Source organism: Artemia franciscana, chromosome 6 (genome assembly GCF_032884065.1).
Source record: "Artemia franciscana chromosome 6, ASM3288406v1, whole genome shotgun sequence".
Lineage (NCBI taxonomy): Eukaryota > Metazoa > Arthropoda > Branchiopoda > Anostraca > Artemiidae > Artemia > Artemia franciscana.
In genome coordinates, this window is record NC_088868.1 from 36,433,151 (window position 1) to 36,451,171 (window position 18,021).

General features: G+C 32.7%; 1 protein-coding gene across 2 annotated transcripts in view; it reads right to left on the reverse strand.

Annotated features, from left to right (window-relative positions):
• The window catches only part of LOC136028371 (microtubule-actin cross-linking factor 1-like), a 150,957-nt gene that overhangs the window by 52,690 nt on the left and 80,246 nt on the right, over positions 1 to 18,021 (reverse strand). The gene's annotated exons all lie outside the window — the stretch shown is intronic.

An 18,021-nucleotide genomic window follows, 5' to 3' on the forward strand; every position in this document is an offset into this window, starting at 1 on the left:
TCCGTGACAACATGGATTCGAGGTCTATTGTCGCTGGTTGTTTTGGTTTGGAACGGGGGTCAGTGGCGTGACTCTGTAAGCTCAGCCAGAGTCGACCCAGTTCTAAATAAGTACCTGGAGAAATCTGGGGAAGGTAAACAGGAAGGGTGTGTGACAGTTTAGGATGGTAGGCCCCCAAATCCCCCTTTGCACTTCCTGCTGGAAGGGCTAAGAAACGAAGTTCATCATCCCTGGTAAGGACTTTAAATTCCAATGCCGTATTTTTTACTTTAACAATAATAAAAAGTGCATAGAAATTGGAGAACATTTAGAATCGGGTTAGGGGGTATCCTGTGTCCCAATCCCCCCTCATTTCCTGCTTAAGTCCCTGGTTTCACACACCATTAATTTGTGTCTAGTAATACTAGGTGTGTTATAGTTTTTCAAAGAAGCTAAAGCTTGTTCATATTTATCCGTAAAAGTAAATAATATTTATCCGTGGTCTCTACTCTAGCTGAACCAAATTTTAATCTTATAGCAAGTAAAAAAATAAAAATTAAAAAGAGACACCAGCAAAAAAAAGCAAACCTTAATAATTAATTAAAACAAAATATATCATGCATAAAATTATCAAAATAAAAGTTAAAACAATTTATTAAACAAAAGAAGTCACTGTATAGAAACGGTCCCAGGCTCTTGACGACCTCTTATTTTTCTGAGAATTTACTAAATATATTCTCTTAGACCTAACAAATGGTTGTTAATTTATAACAAAAAAAAGTGGGAAAATATGAAAAATACATAATGCTTAAGTGATTATCGGGCTTGTTACGTACATATGATTAACTACGTACGTAATTACTCACACTGTCTAGTAGTTCTTGCTAAAGAGGGATGTTGGTAAAACGGGCTAAAACATAAAATTAACGGAATGTGTTAGTACGTTCCTGCTCGGTATTTTTACTAAACTTAATGCGTCTGTAATTATCCGCTAAAGCTGACGATTATTGCAGAAATAATAGACGAAACAACAGAATCGAAGAAAACCAAAGATTGTATTTTATTAGTAACAAGAGCCACTGCCCCTGCCCTTGCTCATCAAGAACCACTCATAGCTGAGATTGCCGAGCGAGCCCTCGGATGATTTTGGCATCTCTCTATTCCACCGGCAGCTCCTGGTCGAATTACTCCATATCGCATGGTTGGTCGCGTCCGAGGGGCAGATCTGGGACCAGGTGGAAGGGCAGCTTAAATAAGTTCATCGAAATGACATACATTATCGTTAATGAGCCCCCCCCCTCAGCTCATAGTTGCAGATCGGTACGATTAAAGGAGTAAACTTGCGGGACCCTCTACACCATTTACTGTGGAGTAGGAGTCAAGTTAAGTAAAAGCACTCAAAAAGTCAATATATCTAACTTGAAAACCAAATCTCTTGAAAGTGACTCTCGGATAAAGGGAATTGTAAAGTGACTAGGCGAGAAAGCTTGCATAGATAGGTTCTAAGACCACCCTGGCTAGACGTGTCGTCTGAAAATTGTTCTTGTTTGGCTCACGTTTTTGTTCTCTTCATTTTTCTTGTACGAAAAAGTAGCCAACGTTTTTCAAATTCTTTGCTGGCTGATTAATCGGCTGTTCTGGTGTAAATATTTTTTTTTAACGGACATGCGTCATTGATTCAGAACAAAATGTTGCGAAACTAAATTTTCCTTTATCTCTGAAGACCGTAAATCTTTGCGTAAAACCGCATAAATCCTGGATGATTGTTAAGGAAATATTTGATGATGATCATTTAGATGTAAATCCACTTATTTAAATGGTGCGAAATTTTGACAATCAAACTTTTTTCTCTGCTTTTTTCATCGTTCTCCTATTTCTTGTTACAATTTTTTAAAATGATTTACAATTGCAACGCTTATTTTTGCAGGCGACTTTAATGAACAACTTTGCGACCCTTTAGAGATGTGAAGATCGTCTTTCCTCTCACGATGCGTTGGGCGATACTGGACGAGATTCTAAAATACTTGAGCGCATGAAAGCAATTCTAGAGGAAACTAAAGGTCTCGATCAGAAGCTTGTCGCACTAGATGGAACAGCACAAGCTCTAGTATATGGTGCACATAAACATGGATCAAACGTCTATCATATTGGAGGCCAAGCTGAAGCTATTAGGGGACGATATGCAGACCTGCACCAGCCGCTTGAAGAAAGATGTGCTGCTTTGGAAGTGACGTTTGGAGCTGCAGCTCAATTTTCGGTCAGTTTCTATTTTAGGAAAATAATTGAAAGTATATTATTCCCAAGTAGAGGTGTCATTTGAGGTTATCAGGCTGAGAATATACTCAGTCTTAATAGAAAAAGAAGGTTTTTATTCTTGTCATATAAGTGCTCTGCTAACACTCAGGAGTGTTAATTCACTAAATTATTGGGGGGGATTAATTTTTCAAAATCGAGGGAAGTGTTTTTTTTTCCAATGAAAATACTGGCCAAAATGGCCAGTGGCTACAAGTTGACTGACATTAGCAGTAGTAGGTCTTTATTTATGTCTACTACTCCAGGGGCACACGAGAAGGTTGCCTCCTGCCCTCCCGCCAATGGGTTGATAAATTGATCCCTCCCATAAAGGTTGATAAATTGATCTGTTTTCAAGCTAGTTGACAAGGGAATGTTGTACTAAAATTAAAATTTTTGTATTCGCTTTTAGTTTCATTACATACCCCCTCCCCCCTTCTTATTGCCTGGGCACAGTCCTTTATCAAATGTTAAGTTTGCCGAGTTTTCTTCTTTTTTTCCTCATTTATGAGTCTAAGTAAATATTTTGCTGGTACATTGTTTATTTCATGAGAAGGAATAAACTAGACTGTAACCTAGAAAATGGATAAAGAGACAATATATCCCTCGTAACCATAGGTATAAATATTTATTCTAATATAAATAATCATCATCTACATATGTTTTTATTTTTTTTACTATGTTTGTTGTTTCTCAGAGCCAACCCCCAAACCATCCGTGAGGGGAAGAGTCTCATCCCTCACCAAAATATCTTCAAAGAATACCACTCCAACTCGTCCTTGAGAGTGATATACAGTAATGAGGTTTTAAAAGTACCACTTTTCATTGCAGATGGAAACGATAAAAGGAATGCTTTCGATAATACAAACGAATAATATTAGAATGTCTTACACAACAATTATGAACACTGAAACTACAAAGGTATATTAATATGACAAAAAAATAAAGGTTTTGTGTGTTAAGCGTCTTATTAGAAGAAAAAATCAAATAAAAGTGAAAACATTTTATAGCTATTAGTCTAATGAAAATATTGTGATTTCAAGAAAAGTAAAATGCACAAAAATAAATAAATACAAGTATATAATATTTTATGAAAATTCAAGTTATTTACTGAAAGCTATTAGCTTAAATTTAAAAGGAAAAAAAATACGCAGAAATGCAAGTTCGTAGCATTTATGAAACTTGTGGGTTACCTACCGAAAGCTATTAGTCCTGTGAAATTTTTGTAATGATAATAAAAATATATGGCTGAGTGCACTGTATCTATGTATATCTAATTTACTTTTTTCATGTTTGCATTTTGTTGTCTTTTTTCTTTTCTTTTTTTTTACCGCAGCGCATGTAAATTATGTGCTGGAATATTTGTCAACAGTATCAAAACAACCTATCCACAGAAACAGGTATATCTTTACCTTTTTGGTACTATTTGGTTCATTTTTTGTCATTTTTACTTGATTGGGAAAAAATGGCTCCAACTTTGCCCCCCTTCCCAATGACTTTGGCAAGGCTGTGCCATTGTATTCGTATAAATGAAAACCTGTTCAATTTCAATGAAGCCCCAAATAAGGGATTAAATCAATTAATTATTATTTGACTCGCAATCTTTGCACCTATGAAAAATTAGAAGTCCAAATCTCCTTGTCTAGATTAAGTCCCAAAAAAGTCCAAACTAGTTGCCATCAGAGGTGAGAAAACAGCTCGCACATCTAGAGCAACACCTTGGGCAACTCCGTGTCCAAGCATCATCCTGTCTTCTGTTTGTTCTTGAAATATTATATTATACTTATCTGAAAACATAATAGTTTAGGAAGGAGGGCTTCTTCCTTTTATTTTATATGTTTTTTTATTTCTATCTATGTAAGTTTATAATTTTTTTCTATAATTTTATCAGTATTATTAAAGCTTTACCGGTTCTCAATACTTTCATTTAATTTAACTATAAATTTATTCATTCTAAATTTGTTTTCATTTCACTATTTCTTATATTTTTACAAATACGGAAAAAGTTATATGGAAGCACTTTTTTATTAAATGGTTGGCTTGGATTCTTTTCTAGATAAGTCTATCGTCCCTTAAAAATTTTCCTTCCTTTATTTATTGTGCTTGTTAATTTACCGCTAAAATAAATCAATCTTAATGAAATTACATTTCATTGTGTTTTTGCATTAATCTTTTTCTGAGTATCCCCCCATCCTCTGGCCTTCTGTATGCAACTCGATATAATTACGCTTTAAGGCCGAGGGTTCTCAAAGAAACCATTCAATTACAGGCTCTCAAATTTGATCAAATATTAGTTCTTTTTGTCATTTCATGTAGGGGCACGAATTTGAGCATTCTTGCTCTTGGATCGTATATCCTGAAGTAATTTATACTAGATTGTTTTTGTGTTTATCGCTAGATGCTGGCTAGCATATTTGTTAAATCGTCTGCCGCGTAGTAGGTTTTTTTTTTTCTTAACTTATTGTTGTTGTGTTTTATTGTGTTTTTGCATCAATCTTTTTCTGAGTATCCCCCCTTCCTCTGGCCTTCTGTATGTAACTCGATATAATTACGCTTTAAGGCCGAGGGTTCTCAAAGAAACCATTCAATTATAGGTTCTCAAATTTGATTAAATATTAGTTCTTTTTGTCATTTCATGTTGGGGCACGAATTTGAGCATTCTTGCTCTTGGATCGTATATCCTGAAGTAATTTATACTAGATTGTTTTTGAGTTTATCCCTAGATGCTCGCTAGCTTATTTGTTACATCGTTTTCCGCGTAGTAGGTTTTTTTTTTTTTTTTTTTTTTTTTAACATATTTTTTTTTGAGTAGGAAATACTGGAAAGTAGTATTATCTTATAAACATGGGTAAGGGGGAAATTGTTGGGGGAACGAGGGTGCATTGGCGCTAAAGTGATAAAGAGTACCACATGTCATGCCTAAAACATGCCAAATAATTGCTAGGGATTCCCGAGTAACGCCGGCTAGTTCCTTGTATTTCAGATTTAAGTATTCTAGGTGTTTTTTTTTTGTGTGTATTTTTTATGCCGCTCATCCGACAAGCTTTGCTGCTGGTATGTATAAGAAACTACAACCAGAACCATAACCAAGAATAATAGATTTTATTCTTTTCACTTAGATTTGGATGTTGCTTGCTGTGATTATCTCAAACCTGTTTTTTTTTAACTTAGTCCATTATAATGCAGGACCGTCCGATTTTTAAACAATTTTTCTTTTTAGTTGTTCGAACGAGAGAGAAAATTGGATGAAGGTCTCCTCCAATCTCGTAAGTTCAGGGAAGCTTTAGACAGTCTTGCCAAATGGCTATCTGATACCAAAAAAAAACCATCAGCTGATTACAAAGTTGTCAAAGCACAGCTTCAAGAGCAGAAACTTTTAAAGAAACGTTTATTCGATGGGCAACACAGCATGTCCGCTCTTTTTTGATATGGATCACGACCTAGCCTCGAAACTTGAACCAAAAGATAAAACAGATTTGGAAGAAAGCATGCAAGAGCAAGTAGCCAGATTTGACGTTTTGAGACAGATAGCTGATGAAAGAATGCAGGCCCTAAATATTGCTATGAGTGTGGCTAAGTAATTCTTGGTAAGTTTTTTTTTTCATGCTTTTCTTTATATTCTGTAGACAGTATGATATGTCAAGTCTTTGGATATGGGTCAAAAATTGGCGTCGACAGACCTCCCCCCCCAAAAAAGAAGAAGACGAATAGAGGGAAGAGGGAAGAGTTAGTAGCTATGTTTAATCCTTTTAGCTAGATTATAACAGGTTCCAGATGAGTAAATTCAAGTTATTTATTTAAATCGAATGGAAGGGTAGCCCTCTCCATGCAACAATGAAAGGGCAACTGGATAAAAACATCAGAAATTGAATGGCTATTCGATAGGCCCTTTTTATTTTAGTTTTTTAAGGTTGGTTTTGTTTTAATTTATCCTAAGGACTTTTATCTCTACTTTTACTCACTAAAATAACTCAGCCATGCTGCTCTCTAATGGCTTTTGAACACCCCCCCCTAGACATGCCCTAAAGTTTGAACTTAATACACTCAGCCATCCCTGAGATATTGCTGATACGTCCTTTTGACAATCAGGATGCACATTTGGCTGCACTGAGGGGGGTTGAGCGGAGATCTTGACTGTGAATACTATTCTTCTTTTGTTCACTCATTGCAGTTCTCCTCATTCTCTCTTTTTTTTTCTTTTAGTCCTCGCTCTTTGCAGATATGATTATATAGATAGAAAAAAAATATCTTATTATAGCCACTCTATGATCTACATGTTTGGACTTGTTAAGCTTGATTAGTTGGAGCAATGGTTCCCAAATGATTTTCGGCTCTACCCCATCTATGCATTTCGAAAATCCTGATGCCTTTGTTGGGATAATAAATTTTTTTTTATCCAAAATTTTATGTGTTTTCACCTGAAGAAAGGTTAAAACGTCATTAACTCGGTATATTTTTTCAGGTCTTCGTCGAGACGTACTAATGGCGTACTATTTTGTACTAATGAAAAATAATGTCTGAATACAATACTGTTACTTAATGTTTGATGTCATTGCAATACTATCATGTATCTTTCTGTTCTTTAAATGAATATTAATGTAACGTCAATTACATGAAAATGTGATTTCCAGAATTAATGGTTAAAAGTATAGTCAGCCGAAGGGTGCACGGGATCGCTATATGGTTGTTTTCAGAATTAGGGCTGTAAAGTATAGTCTGCCGAAGGGTGCATGTCCTGCCCATGATTCAGCTATATAGTTGCGTGTTTTCAGTTATATCATTGGGGGGATAGGGGTTGGGAGTAAAGTTTAGCCACACTGCATAAAAATATGTTAGGTGCAATTTTTCTGCATAGGTTAAAAAACCTGTATCCAATTGAGCAACATTATATAAAACTAAACCCTCACACCTTGTTACCAAAGAGGAATTGAGAAGAACTATATATATCAATGAATAGCTAAAATTCTAAGCTATGCTTCAATATTTGCATTATTAGAATTATTTAAGATCAAACACTTGAAATTATTAGTTTATTGACTTATCTAGAAGGATCTTTTTTTTTTGGAAATACCAATTATTCTATTTTGACATATATATACATATATCCTTTCATTCTTTCAGTTTTATTCGCATTAATAGAAAGGTGAATTTCTTCTGATTCTAAAAACGTAGCTTTTATTGCTTGATATTTATTCTATAAGCCACAAATATTGAATCTAATTTTTCTTTGTAATTTGCTGGTCGAAACAGAGACCATATTTTTAATTCCTGCTGACAAATTATTGGTGAAAATTTCACCTAGAAGGAGGGACTCTTGTTACTACCCTGTACTCTCGTATGGGTTGTATATATATATATATATATATATATATATATATATATATATATATATATATATATATATATATATATATATATATATATATATATATATATATATATATATATATATATATATATATATATATATATATATATATATATATATATATATATATATATATATATATATATATATATATATATATATATATATATATATATATATATATATATATATATATATATATATATATATATATATATATATATATATATATATATATATATATATATATATATATATCATGAAAAGAGAAATCACCAATGCAACAGCACAAACACAAAAAAAAGAAAAAAAAAGAAAAAAAAGAGAGAGACAGAAGGAGAAAAGGAAGACTGTTTTCCTAAATTAGTGATTAATATAGACCAGCACTTGAATGAGGCTTTAACCTTACTCATCCATCCAATCACATAGGTCAAACAGCATAGCCATACACAATCAACCATAAAGAATAATCCATGGACAGGCAGTCATGTCGTCAATAACTATAAGTCGTCATTTACCAAACAATAGAAAAAACAATAAAGACAAATAATTCAGAGGCAACAACCCAACACAGGGGCTCATCAGGAGAATACACTGGCCTATATGGGGTTTCGCCACTTTAAATTCTCTACCCCACCAAGTGTTGTGGCTACCACAGAATATCCATGGCATCCCCGTGTCAGGTATCACCCCCAAAATACATGCCTATGAAAGAAAAAAAAACAGCAAATGTAAAACAACCAAGTAACACCAAAACAAGCTTATCCTGTTAATATATTCCTCTGTTTTGCAACAATAGGTAAACTAAATATAATAAATTTTACCAAATCACAAATATTAACACATTGCAAAAAACCTGAATGAACTAAACAATTATAGAATTCATCTTTACCATGTGGCTAATTTAAAAAAAAAATCAGCTCAATTAGAAACACAATTCAAAATAAATGGCGATGCAACATCAATTCTCGAACCTCCGAAATTAGTTGAAAATTTCTTTAAGTATTTCTAGATAATTCTTTTGATATTTATTTAAAAGTTCGTTATAATGAAAGCTAAATTTTTTAAATTGCCAAGTTAATTTATTTGCAGAAAAACCTCTTGATATCAATTTTTGGCTTAAGATTTTACATCTATTTTTAAATCAATATAATTACTACAAATCCTTGCATAACGAAGTAACTGTGAGAAAAACGCTATATATGTGATATTTGAGTATATATTACTTTCAGGGAATGGGAAACTAATCACTTCAAAATCAAAATCATCCGTTTTATTATACATTTTAAAACTTAATTTATTATTATCACAAATATTAATATTTTAATCTAAGAAATGATCTTCATGACCAGCGCCATGACTAGGTTCAAGAATAAGCTCTGATGGATATATATTTTTAGAAATATCAATGAAATCCTTACAATTTAAGACCAAAATATCATCTAAATATCTTTTATTATTTGACAAAACATGTTTTAAATTAATTGGATTATTCTTATCCATCATATATTTATATTCTAGTTGACTTAAAAACAAGTCAGCTATAAATGGGCTGGCATTCCCCCCATGGGAATTCCCACAACCTGCTTGTACAAATCACCACCAAATCTTATATAAGTATTGTATAAAACAAATTCTAATAACTAAAAAATCACATCCAAGCTGTAACATCTCAAGTTAACTGTAGTATTAAAGCAATTTGTCCATATAGCTTTTTTATTATAAGTGTCTATTTTTAAGAACCTTTTACTAGATAAGAGGAAAGATTTCCTGATGACAGTTTTTAAATTATCAAACACTACATTAAGTGATAAATTAGTATACATTGTCGCAAAATCGAAAGACTCAATTCTTTTAGCTGAAACCATTGTTAAAGAATCTATCACCTGCAGTGAATTATTAACACTCCAATATGGATTAAAATTCGAAAATTTTTTAATACCAGAACAATAGGTTTTAAGTTTATTTAAAATTTCCTTTAAAATTAAAGAGAGGTTGGACATTTATGTCCAACAATGCGGGTTGGACATTTAGCTGCTCCAGCAATAAACCGTGGTTTAGGGGGATTCTTATGAAATTTTACAGTCCAATATAGGAAAGGGAACTTTTTATCATTGTCATTTATTTTAATATTAAAATTTTTAAAAAGTATTTCTTCAGTCTTTTCAATTAAATTCTCATCCTCTATATTTACCTTTTCGTAAACATTAGTTGTGCATAACTCCCTTTTTAAGATATCACAATACAGCTTCTGACAAATTATGGCAAAATTATTATTAGCTTTATCCACTGGTACAATAACAAATTCATTCTTTAGATTAGCAATTGCTTGTTTAATCTTCACATTATAAAATAATGATTTAGTGTTACTATTTTTTTAGTTAGAATATATTTTATTTCTTATTCTACTAATAATTAAATTCTTCCAACTTTGAAAACTCTCTTTAGTTTTATTCTCTTTCTTACACCACTTATCAATAAATAAATCAAAATCATTTTCCAAGCCATCAAGAACAATCGATGGTTTCAGATGATGAGAAAGACGGAAACTAGCCCCTTTATTCATTATAATTTGAATATCATCTTGCTTTATTATTGACAAGTCCCCTGTTATAACATGTTTGTAAGTAGGATTTACAAATGAGCCAAGTTGCTTACAATTACAAACCGGTTTCCAATTTATATCACTATCTAATCTTTTTAGGATTAAATTATAATTAAAATTAATTTGCCCAATCGTTTTTGAAAATTTAGAAGTTAAAACTGGACTATCATTATAATTCAAATTACTAGGAAGGGCCTATTTCACATGCCGCTGATTTAAAATTTCTGGTAAATTAATATCTTCAATCTGCTTACAAGTAAAATTAATAGGTAAATATAATCTGTTATTCTTATTACTAATCTTATCGAACTTTTTCTTTTTTGAAATAAATTTCGTTTTAGTTAGAATGCAAATTGTATCACATATTACTTTAAAATTATAATCAAGAGCTGTATTATTCTTAACAATCCAGAAAAGTTTGATTAAATTCCTCTTGGATAAATTATTTAGACATTTTATTACAGAAATCATAACCCCTAGATTCAAGTAGCTGGCATAGATCTATAGAAAGCATATGTACATCTAATTCATTTTTTCTATTATTTTTCCTATGTCCTCTCGATCGTTTTTTACGTTTAGTAGGACAAGTAAAAGAAGGATGGTCCATAAAACCATCAATACATTTAACAGCAACATGAGACATGTCACCATATTTTGCTACACGATCATTTAGCCCAAAAGGATAAGCTGTACTAAGAGTATGGATCCAGAAATCCTCCTGTTTACGTATTCTATTATTCTTCTCTTCTTTATTTAAATTTTCTAATTCTAAATTTTCTAAAATTGTGACAGTTATATCTGATATAGAGCATTTACCATTATTACAATGTTGAATTAGATAGTTATTAGTTTTTTCATTATTAACTGTTGTCTTATTATCCAGAAAATCTTTTATATATATTATTAGTTTTTTCCCCCACATATTGTAGGCAGCATTTATTACATTCTAATAGGTAAATTACATTGGTTGTTCTACAATTAACATTACCACGTAACTTGCATGCAAAATTTTTATTATACAATGTACTCTTAACAGAAGTCCGTGGGACAAAATGATCTTGGCAAAGAAAACAACGACTCTTACACTTACTAACTTTCAAAAAATCGTTCCGAGTTCCGAGGCTAATATTTGTGTTTTGTTGCATAAGAAATTATTGAAAATAAATCCAAAACAAACCAACATCCAAATCAAAATCGAACAATCAAAGTCCAAAAAACATGCCAAGTTCAATAGGTCAATAGGTCAATAAATACATAAAAAAAAACATGAAAGAACATGAAATTTGCATAAGTGCCATCTCACCAATAATTAACAATATCATGTTAAAAACCTGGACCAGGGTAAAGGTCTGTCGGGGAGAAAACTAAAAAAAAAATTTTTCCACCTGCACTGGATCCAACTTGGAATAATATCATGAAAAGAGAAATCACCAATGGAACAGCACAAACACAAAAAAAAGAGAGAGAGACAGAAGGAGAAAAGGAAGACTGTTTTCCTAAATTAGTGATTAATATAGACCAGCACTTGAATGAGGCCTTAACCCTACTCATCCATCCAATCACATAGGTCAAACAGCATAGCCATACACAATCAACCATAAAGAATAATCCATGGACAGGCAGTCATGTCGTCAATAAGTATAAGTCGTCATTTACCAAACAATAGAAAAAATAATAAAGACAAATAATTCAGAGGCAACAACCCAACACAAGGGCTCATCAGGAGAATACACTGGCCTATATGGGGTTTCGCCACTTTAAATTCTCTACCCCACCAAGTGTTGTGGCTACCACAGAATATCCATGGCATCCCCGTGTCAGGTATCACCCCCAAAATACATGCCTATGAAAGAAAAAAAACAGCAAATGTAAAACAACCAAGTAACACCAAAACAAGCTTATCCTGTTAATACATCCCTCTTTTATGCAACAATAGGTAAACTAAATATAATAAATTTTACCAAATCACAAATATTAACAAATTACAAAAAACATGAATGAACTAAACAGTTATAGAATTCATCTTTACCATGTGGCTAATTCTTAAAAAAAAAAATCCGCTCAATTAGAAACACAATTCAAAATAAATGGCGCTGCAACAACAATTCTCGAACCTCCAAAATTAGCTGAAAATTTCTTTAAGTATTTCTAGATAATTTTTTTTTGATATTTATTTAAAAGTTCGTTATAATGAAAACTAAATTTTTTTAAATTGCCAAGTTAATTTATTTGCAGAAAAACCTCTTGATATCAATTTTTGGCTTACGATTTTACATCTATTTTTAAAATCAATATAATTACTAGAAATCCTTGCATAACGAAGTAACTGTGAGAAAAACGCTGAATATGTGATATTTGAGTTTATATTACTTTCAGGGAATGGGAAACTAATCACTTCAAAATCAAAATCATCCGTTTTATTATACATTTTAAAACTTAATTTATTATTATCACAAATATTAATATTTAAATCTAAGAAATGATCTTCATGACCAGCGCCATGACTAGGTTCATGAATAAGTTCTGATGGATATATATTTTTAGAAATATCAATGAAATCCTTACAATTTAAGACCAAAATATCATCTAAATATCTTTTATTATTTGACAAAACATGTTTTAAATTAATTGGATTATTCTTACCCATCATATATTTATATTCTAGTTGACTTAAAAACAAGTCAGCTATAAATGGGCTGGCATTCCCCCCCCCCATGGGAATTCCCACAACCTGCTTGTACAAATCACCACCAAATCTTATATAAGTATTGTATAAAACAAATTCTAATAACTCAAAAATCATATATAAGATGTAACATCTCAAGTTAACTGTAGTATTAAAGCAATTTGTCCATATAGCTTTTTTATTATAAGTGTCCATTTTTAAGAACCTTTTACTAGATAAGAGGAAAGATTTCTTGATGACAGTTTTTAAATTATCAAACACTACATTAAGTGATAAATTAGTATACATTGTCGCAAAATCGAAAGACTCAATTCTTTTAGCTGAAACCATTGTTAAAGAATCTATCACCTGCAGTGAATTATTAACACTCCAATATGGATTAAAATTCGAAAATTTTTTAATACCAGAACAATAGGTTTTAAGTTTATTAAAAATTTCCTTTAAAATTAAAGAGAGGTCTGTAGCAGCAATGCGGGTTGGACATTTAGCTGCTCCAGCAATAAACCGTGGCTTAGGGGGATTCTTATGAAATTTTACAGTCCAATATAGGAAAGGGAACTTTTTATCATTGTCATTTATTTTAATATTAAAATTTTTAAAAAGTATTTCTTCAGTCTTTTCAATTAAATTCTCATCCTCTATATTTACCTTTTCGTAAACACTAGTTTTGCATAACTCCCTTTTTAAGATATCACAATACAGCTTCTGACAAATTATGGCAAAATTATTATTAGCTTTATCCACTGGCACAATTACAATTTGTATATTATAAATATATATATAATTAGGTATTAGGGAAAATTAGGTATTTATAACTTACGAGTGGGTGATCGGATCTTAATGAATTTTGATATTTGAAGGGCATCGTGACTCAGAGCTCGTATTTTAAATCCTGACTGGCATTAAGCTTCTGATTTTCCTTTTAAATCGATCTATTGATTCTTAGATTTTTGATAGAGCTCATACCATATGAGCTCTTGGCTCTTAGCTCTTGTTTTTTGTTAAGAAGTGTATGAGAGATTGCATTAGTTATTAAATTATTGATAACGTACCAGCATTTTTTCAGAAACTGTTTAGTGTATTATGTCGATACTTTTAGGGCATGCTGAAGGAGATGTATTTATGGGATTCTTATGCAAATAATTAACAAATAATACACTGTGCCCTCATAGCTCTTTACTTAAGCAGCGCTATTGCACTGACTATGATATTGTGTTTACTTAGTTACGAAAGGGACTAGATGTAGTAATTTCCTTTAAGATGAGCCCTTAGATAGCTGTTTGTGATGTTCCAGTACCCTCGTAACTACGGAGGAAAAACCAGGAAAAAAAGTACTTCTTATGCAAAAATACTGATTTTCCTCCTTTTTGTTCAAGTTCTCCGCTGCAACCACGATTTTGCAACAAGTTTAATTTTGTTTGAGAATTATAATGACGATACAGATTTTCTATTTTCCAGAGAAGGATAATCAAGCTTGCATATTTTGTTTTCCACTGCGTGATGTTATCTTGCGATTAGTCATATTTATAAAAAGAGGGCTCACTCAAATAAAAATTTTAAGGTCTAGTACCATTCTTAATTGAAAACACTGTTATTTGCTCTACCTCCCCCCTCCCAACCCAAATGTGCAAATATAAAGCCCTAATTATATTTTCGCCAATGTTTCACTCTTGTTTAAACTTGATAATTGTAAATTAAATCAATTATGATGATATCAAAAAGAGAAAAACACATGTCAAATATGTTAGATCCATTTAGATTTGGGTCGCCTCTGGCTGAGCTCACAGAGTCACATCACTGAGCCCAATACCAAACCAAATAACCAGCCAAACCAACTAGGAATCGAACCTCCGCCCTTCAGACAAAGATTCCGAATCTGGCGCACCAGCTACTCGGCTAGGAAGTCTAATATTCCGAAACATGCTCCGAGTTAATTAATTAAATGAGTTAAAGCAAATACAATCTTCCAAAAAAATACAGTGTGAATGACTTTGATAGTGAAGCAACAGGTTAATTTAAGTCATCTTCTATTTCTCGTATTTTTATGTAATCACTGGCATAGTTAATTTTGCCTAGCTATATTTCTTCCAGAAGATCCCCAACAAATGATGTTCTGTAACAGGCCAAACTAATTCATTTGGAAATTGTTGAGGTGGTAATGCCTTTTGACTAAGCAGGCACCAACCTTGAAAAAATCACCCTTGTTGACTGCTTTTTCTGCAGGGAAATGGGAGACTCCACAGTGAATACATACACATACAAGGTTGAAGGGTCCCAATGACGTGTCATTAAAACTAGTGTAGTTAACTGCGTTTTCGTAGGTTTACACCATACTGGGTTTTGCACCACGGTTTTTTGTCGTCAAAGATTGCAATGGCGTTGTTCTTCTAACGTAATATTTCTTTTTTCTTCACTTTCATTTTTTACTCGTTCTGATCCTCAGTGTCGCTTGTCTTCTAACAGCAAAATTCTTTGTTCTTCCTTGTCATTTTTGGCACGTATTGATAATCGCTATTGCGTTTCTGCGAACCCTTTAATCCTTTGTTCTTCAGTTTCATATTTGACACTTTTTAATTCCTGCTGTTGCTTGTATTTCTTGCTGCCACTTATCTTCTAATAGCATGTTTCTTTGTTCTCACTTTTGTATATCTTCTAACCATGCATTTATATAACCATGCAGGCACTTGATATTTACCAAGTGACATATAGCGACCGCAAATTCTGTTGGTCTGTCGGTCCTCGTTTTGCTAGTTTAGGCACTTCCAGATCAGCTAGGACAATGAAATTTGGCCGGCTTATCAGGGACCAGACCAGATTAAATTACAAACAGTCGTTTACCTGATTTGACCATCTGGGGGGGGGGGAGTGGGGGGACGGTTAATTCGGAAAAATTTGAAAAAAATGAGGTATTTTCAACTTACCAACGGGTGATCGGATTTTAATGAAATTTGATATTTAGAAGAATATTGGATCTCAGAGCTTTTATTTTAAATTTCGACCAGATTTGGTGATATTGGGGGGATTTGGAGGGGGAAACTTAAAATTTTGGAAAACGCTTAGAGTGGAGGCATCGGGATGAAACTTGGTGGGAAAAATAAGCACAAATCCTAGATACGTGATTGAAATACCCGGAACGGATTGGCTCTCTTTGGGGGATTTGGTGGAGGGTTAATTTTGAAAAATTAGAAAAAATGAGGTATTTTTAACTTACGAAGGAGCGATCGGATCATAAGGAAATTTCATATTTAGAAGGACCTCGTAACACAGATCTCTTATTTTAAATCCTGACCGGATCCAGTGTCTTTGGGGAGAGTTAGGGGGGACAGGAAATCTTAAAAAAGGTGCTTTGGCAGTTTGGTGCTTCTGGACGAGCTAGGAATATGAAAATTTGTATGCGTTTCAGGGACCTGCATAATTTGACTTGATAAAGGTTTTTTTCCCCAATCCGACCATCTGGGGGGCTGAATGGAGAGAAAAAATTAGAAAAAAATGAGGTATTTTTAACTTATGAGTGAGTGAACAGATCTTAATGAATTTTAATATTTAGAAGGACCTCGTATCTCAGAGCTCTTTTTTTAAATCCCTACCGGCATTAAACCTCTGATTTTCCCTTAAAATCAGCCTATTGGCTTTTAGAATTTTGCTAGAACTAATGCCATATGACATCTTGGCTCTTGTCTTTCCTTGTTTTCTTTTGTTTATCATTTTCAATTTTGATTCGTTCTGATTTTAATTGTCACTTGTCTTGTAAGCGCATTTTTTTCGTTCTTTCCTTTCATTTTTGAGTTGTTGTAATTATCGCTACCACTTATCTTTTGACCGCATATTTCTTTGTTCTTCAATTTCGTTCTACGACTCTTGTAATTGTCATTTTCGTAAGTGCGTTAATTTACGTTATAAAACTGCTCAAAATACGTTTTGAAATTTCCATCACCGAACATTAATGAATGAATCTTCATGCCTCCAAGTTTTTCAAGTAAATTTTTCTAAAATTTATCTCTCTCGGTTTTAAAATTTATCTTATCTCGGTTTTAGTTTATCCCTCTCCAGAAACAACGCTTACTGGATTGTTAAGACTATTTTGCAATTTCCAAAACAATTGTTCATACTTATGGCAGTGAGGAGCCCTTTCTAACGCGGGGCCCGATTGGGTCCAATCCCCTTTTATCCGTTCCTGAAAACATACCAGTGTGGTTTTTGAGCTTTCAGTAAAGTGCTATTTTAATATTATCCTATTAGTGTAGAAAATCATCATCAGTCTTTTTGTTTGAACCTATCTATACATGTATGTTTGGTAAAAGGAGAAGCAATATTTTTTGTCAGTTTGAAGTTTACTTGCATGACTTCATCGGCTCAAGTCTTCGGATTCAGCGACACCTCATTCTAACAATTATTCTTTTCTTATTCAGTCCGTTTACTATTTAAATTTTGAATTTTAATCTTTCGACGAACTCTGATCACAGATAAACTGAATTAAAATTAGTCTGGGAAGAATTGAAAAGAGTGAAGCAAAATTAGGGATACGGTAATTTTTACTTTTGGGTATTAATGCATAATTAAAGTTATCATTTGAATGAAACATGTATAGAAAACAATTCTTACTTCATAATAGGCCTAGATAAGACTACAGAAAAACTGTGTTAGCCTAACACATTGCTAGGCCACTTCCAATTTCCTTTACCCCCATTGCAAATATATAGCCTAGCCCAAATTATATTTTTTCTCCAAATTGTCACTCCTGTTTCAACTTAATAGCCCACTTGTAAATTTGCCTAAATCAATTGTGATCATATCAAGAAACAGAAAAACAAATGGCAAATAGGCTAGGCCTCATTTAGGCTATATAAAATGGGTTGGGTGTAAAGCATAGTGGAAATGCCCTGAAAATGTGTCAAGCTAGGCATACAATTTCTCTAAATATAGCCTAGTGAAGTAGCCTAAGAATTGTTTTCTGAACATGTTGCCTTCTCAGGAACCCTTATTAAACCCATGCATTGACACTCACTTTTGTTTAGAAGATGAATTTTTTGTTAGAAGGTGAAGAATTTGGCTCTTCTTGGTAAAAATAATGGTATTAAGCTAGGCTAGACC